The following is a 6,766-nucleotide window of genomic DNA, read 5'->3' as shown; positions in this document are numbered from 1 at the left end:
ACCCACAATTCAGTGAAGCCAGATTTAAAGACTTAGGCAAGATTCTCCTCCTCTATTCCCCATCAGCCAGAACCTCCATGGGTACTACATCTGGAGTTGAAAGTAGTATATTATTTTCCGTATCTAATCAGCTAGGATTCAGAAAACTTGCACTAATCAAGGTGGTGAGGATGCAGTGGGACCGGCACTCTTAGGTGCATCCTCTGGATGGTGCCACTTTTCTGGAGCATCCTTTGCCAATATGTATTAAATAAAAATGTAGGAGCCAGCCCTGAGGCATAGTGTTTAAATCCAGTGAGCTCTGCTTTGGTGTCCTAGGTTCATGGGGCTGGGTCCCAGGCATGGACTTAAATCACTCGTCAGCCATGCTGTGGAGGCATCCCACATACAAAGCGGAGGAAGATTGGCACAGATGTTAGCTCAGGGCTAATCTTCCTCAGCAAAAACAATGTGAAATGTTCATAGCCTTTTACCTAGTAATTTTACTTCTGGGAATTTAGAGGAAGAAAATAACCAAAGGTGCTGGCAAAGATTTATGTACAAAATGCTTACTACAGCATTATGTATAATGACTGAAAATTGGAAGCAGCTTAAATGCCCTATTAATAAGAAAACTGTAAAGACAATCAGAATGTACTATACAATAAATACTATATTGCTTAAAAACCTACTTTTGAAGGAGTTTTGGCACCATGGGGGAATAAAATAGAACTTTCTAATGAGGGCTGTTAGACTTCCTGGATTCCAAAGGGGACTCTTGGTTTTCTCCCTCAAATCTTGTTTCTTCTCTATCTCAGTAAAAAGTACCACTATCTTCCCAGTTCAAGTCAAAAATAAAAAACTTGCTCTTGATTCTTCCTTTTCTCTCTCACTGGGCAGCCACTTCCTCAACCAGTTGCAGGGGCTACCTTCTAATGCCTCCCGTCCCCTCCCCTCCCTACTCCATCCCTTCTCTGCTCATCCATGCTCTCCCCCTCCTGCCCCCCCCCCCAAATTTCCGGTCCAGACTAGGTCTTCTTTCTCAGATGACCAGTGACCTCCTCCTCCGGGGGTGGGGGGAGGGGCTCTGACTTCCACTCTCCCACCCAGAGCCCACTGTGCACATGCAGCCGGAGACATCCTCTCCAATGGAAGTCAATCATGTCACTCCCTCCCCAACCTCTCCAGTGGATCCCCTGCTCCTTAGAACAAACCCCAAAGCCCTTCCTGCAGAACTGAGCTTGGACTACTGAAGGAGACCAGAGGCAGCCACCGGCCCAGCCAGCTAAGGCCCAAAGCTCACAGAAGAGAAGGAGAAAGTCTTGTTAGCAGAGTGTTGTATTATCAAAGCTGGCTGCTTTTCAGGCCTGAGCTGGGGGATATGTAAGTTTGGATACACAGAGCAAAATGCACTAGTGGGAAGCGGTCACTGAAACAAGGTGTGCTTGTCCTACCCCCCACTCCCTAGCCTCGCTCCCCACCTCTCTTGTGTGTGCCTAACACTCCAGCTTCCTTCTGTTTAGAATGCCTCCTGTCCATTTCTTGAGGTCAGAGCCATGCACTGGGGCCCAGCTAGATGCCACCTCCTTCAAAACACTGTCCTGATGCTGCCAGCAGCAGGTGAGTGTCTGCTGTGCTGGGCATGTCCTTCCTCTGTACCTGTGAACAGGTGACTGTACTGTAGTTAGCTTCCTGTCTTGTCTTCCCAGCTGGACCATGCTCTTCAGGTTGGATCTATGTCTGATTCATCTCGGAGAGCCCAGTGGAGTTTGGCCAACTTCCCAGAACAGAGTAAACCTCATGGACAGAGTATCTGTGGGAAACTGAACAACTCAATGTGAGTATAAAGTGCAAGGAGGGGTGGTAATGAAAAGGTCTGCAAGGGGACAGGTCACAGAGCATCCTGAAAGCCCAGTAAGAACCTGGGACTTGCCCTGAAGGGAATGGGAGCCATGGACAGATTTCAAGGAGAGCAACACTGGTTGACCACACAATGGGGCTGTTTAGCATAAAGAAAACCAAAATGGGGGACATGAAGGGAGAGTGACAAGACTCCCAGCCCACCCCCAGCCCTCTTCTCACTTCTCCTGGCCCTGCATTCAGTGGGTGAAGGAAAATCTTCTCTGACTGGTCAGATGCCAGGACTGTCCCTGGGCCATCTCATGAGAATGTTGAAAGACTGCACGCAGTGCAACTCAGCCTCATGGGAAGCAGCCAGGGGCCTCCTGGATGTTCCTCAGGAAGCTTCTTGATAGATATCTGAAATGACAAATCCACTGCTTAAAATGGAAATGCCAGGGAGATTCCTGGGAATCTTGAACTTGTCTTTTAAAAGCCATCTTTCTGCCATCCCCTCCATCCTTCTGGGCTGCTGTCTCTTACCATGAATGCTCCCTCTGGAACCCCAGGAGGTCTGGCTTCCCGTGGAGCTCCCTTGGAACCTTGAGCAGGCTGAACAGCTCATACCTCGGTCAGGACTCTTAGAGTTACTGCTCTGTGCTACTGATGTAAAAGGCGCAATCATCACAGTGGACAGGCCCAACTCTTCATTACAGTCAGAAAACTCAGCTGCACATGGAAGTGACACTTAGCCCACTTTGGGGGCCCAAACCCATGCCACTTCTCTGACTCCCCACACAGGCTGGCTCACAGGACTTTGTTATCCTATTATGGACCTCTTGGTTTTAGATAATAAAGGTCATAGGATCAGAAATTTCCCTTGGTTCTTCTGAAAATGTGTGGTAATGTTAGTACACAGTTGTTGCCTTTCTGCCCTGCAATATGGCTCACAGCCTTGTCCCTTCAGGACCACATTCATTGCTATTGGAGATTACTAGGATAATTCTCTTCAGTCATTTTTCTGTTTAGTTGTTCTGATTAACTCCAAGTACTACATCACTACATGCTCTCAAGCTGGAGCATGCACAGCCCCAATTCTGTGCAGGAAGGATGAAAACAGTGTATCTGTGATACAGGTTTTGGAGCATCAATTTTATTACAAGAGTTGGAAGAATTAAGCACCTTATAAGAACTATCGCCCACCCCTGCAAACGTGGAAGAAAAGATGGAGAAGAGCATGGGAGGGGAAAAGTGCCCCAGGAAAAGCAGTCCAGTCTCTGAGGTCTCACCCAGCTGGAGGCCAGGGACAGACCTGCAGCCAGGGTGGCCTCTGCTCTCCCCAAGGCACCTCCAGGCCATCCTCTAAGCTCACCAGGTATTTTGGGTATGATTTTTCTAAAGGCCAGGAGGTGTCAGATACCCTCTTGATTTGAATCCCATGCAGAGAATGCCACAGCAGTTTGCACATCTCCATCATCTACTTGACCAAGTCCCCTTACCTGGGTATACTTGCACATACAGTGTACTTCTTGCACTACTCCCACCTGCAGCTGATTCCCAGTCCTCCTCAGGCCACTGATTTTCTGCTCCGCAGGACCAGGTGGCACCAGCGGGCTCACTATAACTGCATTTCACTGGGTGCACAAAGGCCTTCAGCTGAACCAGGAAGGCTGGGGAGGGACTTGTGGGGATCAGTGAAAGGGGAGGGCCTTAATAAGGGTCCAGTAACCAATCCCAAAGAAATAAAGCCCTGTCATTTACCTGACAAAGAATTCAAAATAGTTGTTTTAAGGAAGCTCACTGAGCTACAAGAAAATATAGAAAGACAATTCAACAAAATCAGGAACACAATACATGAACAACTGAGAAGTTTAACAGAGAGATAGAAATTACAAAAAGAACCAAGCAGAAATTCATGAGCTGAAAAAATACAATAAATGCAATAAAATGTGCAATAGACAGCATCAACATCAGAATGAGTCAAGAAGAAGAAAGAATCAGCGAAGTAGAAGATAGGACTTTATCCAGTCACAGGAGAACACAGAAAAAAAGAAGGAAAGAGAAAAAAATCCTACATGAACTATGGATACCACTAAGAGGAACAATCTAAAAATTATTAGATTCTCACTAGGAGAAGCCAGCCCTGGCAGTCTAGTGGTTACCATTTGTTGCTCTCACTGCCGTGGCCTGGGAATGGTTCCCCCCACCCATCTGTTAGTTGCCATATTGTGGTGGCTGTGTGTTTCTATAATGCTGAAAGCTGTGCCACTGGTATTTCAAATAGCCAGCAATCATCCATGGTATACAGGTTTCAACAGAGCTTCCAGACTGAGACGGACTAGGAAGAAGGACCTGACCACCCACTTCTGAAAAAATTGGAATGAAAACCTTATGAAAAGCAGCAGAATTTTCTCTGATATAGTGGCAGAAAGTGAGAGGATGGCACCAAAAGTCCAGGCAGGGTTCTACTCGGCTGTACACAGGGTCACTAGGAGTTGTAATCAACTCAATAACAACAACAAAAAAAACAGAAGTAGAAGAGAGGGAGAAGGGGCAGAAGGCTTATTTAAAGACGTAAAGCCTGAAAACTTCCCAAATCTTGGGAGAGATTTGGACATCCAAGTTTATGAAGTCAATAGATCACCCTCAAATTTTAATACAAGATAATTTTATCCCAGGTACATTATAATAAAACTGTCCAAAATCGAAGACAAAGAAAGAATTTTAAAAGCAACCAGAGGAAAAAAATTGTCTCATGCAAGGGAATCCCCATAAGGCTATCAGCGGATTTCTCAGCAGAAATCTTGCAGGCCAGAAGAGAATATGATGACATAGTCAAAATTCTGGGGGGGGAAAACTGCCAACAGAAAATACTTTACCTGGTAAAGTTTTCCTTCAGAAATGAAGTAGGTAGACTTTCCCAAACAAAGCTGAGGGTGTTCATCACCACTAGACATGCCTTACAGGATATGCTGAAAGGAGATCTTCAAATTGAAATGAGAAAATATCATAGTCACATGAAAATATACAACCCACTGGTAAAGGTAAATTATAAGTCAAATTTAGAATACTCAGATACTGAATATGGTGGTGTGTTAACCACTTCACTCTAATATAATATAAATGTTAAAGGACAAAAGTATTAAAAGGAACTATTACTATAAAATCTGTTAGTGTATATGCAATATAAAAAGAGAGGCTATAACATCAAAAAGAAAAACCACTGTGGCTGAGTGGTTAAGGTCATGTGCTCTGCTTCAGTGACCCAGGGTTTCTCCAGTTCGGATCCTGGGTGCAAACCTAGCACCACTCATCAAGCCATGCTGAGGCGGCGTCCCACATAGCAGAGCCAGAAGGTCCTACAACTAGAATATACAACTACGTACTGGGGGGCTTTGGAGAGAAGAAGAAAAGAAAAACAGATTGGCAATAGATGTTAGCTCAGGGCCAAACTTAAAAAAAAATGTGAAAGGTGAGGGGGAGTAAAAAGGTAGAGTTTTAGTATGCAATCAAAATCAAGTTGCTGTTAGTGTAAAATAGACTGTTATAGCTATAAGATGTTTTATATGAGCCTCATGGTAACTACAAAGCAAAAATCATAGTAAGTGACCAAAAGATAAGAACAAGGAATCAAAGCATAGCACTATGGAAAAGCAAAGATTTACAAAGGACTATAGCAAAAGGGGAATACAGAAACAATACGACTACAAAACAGCCAGAAAACAACTAATAAAATAACATTAGTAAGTCCTTACCTATTACTTTAAATGTAAACAGATTACATTCTCCAATCAGAAGGCATAGAGTGACTGAAGAGATAAAAAATAAAAACAACCCAACAATATGCTGCCAATATTCATTCAGCTTTAAAGACACACATAGGCTAAAAGTGAAGAGATGGAAAAAGATATTCCACGCAAATGGAAAGCAAAGGAGAGCATGAGTAACTATAGTTATATAAGACAAAATAGACTCAAGAGCCATAACAAAAGACAAAGAAGATCATTATATAGTGAGAAAAGAGTCAATCAATCAAAAAGATATAACAACCATACATATAAACGCACCCAACATCAGATACATAAATATATTTAGCAAATACTAACAGATATGTAGGGAAGAATTGACAACAATACAATAATAGTAGGGGATTACAATACCCCACTTTCAACAGTGGAACAATCATTGAGACAAAAATCAATAAAGAAATATTGGAATTGAGCTATACTTTAGGGCAAATGGATCAACAGAAATATATAAAACGTTACATCCAACGGCAACATAATATGCATTCTTCTCAAGCACATACAGAATATTCTCGAGGATAGATAATATATTAGGTCACAAAACAAGTCTTAGCAAATTTAAGATTTAAATCATACTAAGTATCTTTTCTGACCACAATGGTATGAAACTAGATATCAATAAGAGGAGCAAAACTGGATAATTCCACAAATAGGTAAAAATTAGGAAACAGATTCCTAAACAACCAATAGGACAAAAAAAAAAAAACGAAAAAACAAAAAAACACCGTAAATCATACGGTAAAATAATCCTGAAACAAATAAAAATGGAAACAAAATATACCAAAACTTGTGGGATGGAGCAAAAGCAGTTGTAAGAGGGAAGTTTATACTGATAAATGCCTACATTAAGAAAAAAGAGAGATCTCAAATAAATAACATATCTTTACACCAAAGGAACTAGAAAAAGAAGAACAAATTAAACCTACAGTTAGAAAAAGAAAGGAAATAAAGATCAGAGCAAATACAAATGGAATACAGACCAGAAAAGCTCTAGAAATTATCACTTAATTAAGAGATAATTTTTGAAAAGACAAAAAAATTTGACAAAACTTTAGCAAGAGTACCTAAAGAAAAAAGAGAGGACTCAAATAAATAAAAACAGAAATAAAAGAGGAGACATTGCAACTGATCCCACAGAAATA

This window comes from Equus caballus, unplaced genomic scaffold (assembly GCF_041296265.1).
Source record: "Equus caballus isolate H_3958 breed thoroughbred unplaced genomic scaffold, TB-T2T haplotype1-0000340, whole genome shotgun sequence".
Lineage (NCBI taxonomy): Eukaryota > Metazoa > Chordata > Mammalia > Perissodactyla > Equidae > Equus > Equus caballus.
This window is presented reverse-complemented; position numbering follows the sequence as displayed.